At 41.2% G+C, this 1,522-nt stretch overlaps 1 non-coding gene across 1 annotated transcript; it reads right to left on the bottom strand.

The window, feature by feature from the left end:
• Window positions 1-298: 298 nt before the first annotated feature.
• Window positions 299-405, bottom strand: LOC127089014 (small nucleolar RNA R71). Its single transcript, XR_007790795.1, has one exon. It is a non-coding gene; the product is annotated as a small nucleolar RNA R71 (small nucleolar RNA).
• Window positions 406-1,522: the final 1,117 nt, after the last annotated feature.

Here is a 1,522-nt window from a genome sequence, read left to right as displayed (position 1 = left end):
AATCGAAGCGAACAACTTCGAACTTAAACCTTCGCTGTTGCAGGCAGTGCAACAAAATCAATTTTCTGGAAATCCTACCGAGGATCCAAACCTTCATTTATCCGTATTTGTCCAATACGTTGACACTGTTAAAGCTAATGGTGTCACTTCAAAGGCAATTCGACTTCGTCTTTTTCCTTTCTCGTTAAGAGATAAAGCTAGAAGATGTCTTCAGTCTCTTCCTTCCAACTCAGTCACCACATGGAATGAATTGAAGAAAGTCTTTCTTGCCCGATATTTCCCCCCAAGCAAAACAGCTATGTTGAGAGCCCAGATAAATGGATTTAAGCAAAAAGACAACGAGTCTCTTTTCGAAGCATGGGAAAGATACAAGGACATGATGAGACTTTGCCCACACCATGGTTTAGAGGACTGGTTAGTAATTCACACCTTCTACAATGGTCTCTTGTATAACACAAGGTTAACAATAGACGCCGCCGCCAGTGGTGCGTTTATGGATAAACCTTACACCGACGCTTATCAACTTATTGAGAGCATGGCCCAAAATCATTATCAGTGGGGAAGCGACCGAACAATGGTAGAGAAACCTCAAACAAAAGGAGGCATGTACGAGATAAGTAGCCTTGATCATGTCAATGAAAAAGTGGATGCTCTTGCCCAGAAAATTGAAAGTTTAAATGTATCACCTCCAGCCACCGTGGTTGCCGTAACTCAAAATTGCGAAGTCTGTGGAATTCAAGGTCACACTCCTACAGATTGTCAACTCATAACAGGAATTCAAACAGAGCAGGTGAACTATGCTCAAGGAAATCCTTACTCGCATACCTATAACTCAAACTGGAAGAACCATCCTAATTTTTCATATAAAAGTAACAACGCTTTATACGCGCCAGGTCAAGCTCCCAGTCAAGCTCCAGCTATACCTCCTGGATATCAAAAGCCGACCCCATCTACACCTAACAATAACGTTCCTAGGAAATCCAATTTGGAAATCAGGATGTTCAATATGGAGTATTAGTATAACATTCGAGAATTTACTAACCTTTTAGGGTTCCCTACTTCTTTTGACACATTCACCATGAGCCAAGACCTCTTTGAATATCGAGAACTTGAGCATTTTTGGGGAAGTTTGACGGGAAATGACGACCCTGAGGAACATGAGTTTCTTTCTGGAAACATACATAACCCAGCGTTCCGTATTTCCACAAGATCCTAGCACACACTCTTTTTGGGAAACGATCAAACATTACCACAGTATCACGTGATGAACTTTTCATAATATTTTGTGCTTCCCAGAACCGTCCAGTGAATGGTGCCACTTATATGTTGGCGAGTTTTGACCTCCTTATTCAAGATGACCGTGCACCGATTCAAATAGGAGGATTGATAACTATGATTGCTAATGCTATTGGATTGTGCCAACCCATGCTTGATTTGGACCCTTTTTGTGGTATTCAGCCTATGAATATACTTTTCCTTTTCAACACTATGTTTATAGGAAACCTTGGACCTGAAGAGTTTG

The sequence above is a fragment of the Lathyrus oleraceus genome, chromosome 5, assembly GCF_024323335.1.
Source record: "Lathyrus oleraceus cultivar Zhongwan6 chromosome 5, CAAS_Psat_ZW6_1.0, whole genome shotgun sequence".
Classification (NCBI taxonomy): domain Eukaryota; kingdom Viridiplantae; phylum Streptophyta; class Magnoliopsida; order Fabales; family Fabaceae; genus Lathyrus; species Lathyrus oleraceus.
This window is presented reverse-complemented; position numbering and strand designations above follow the sequence as displayed.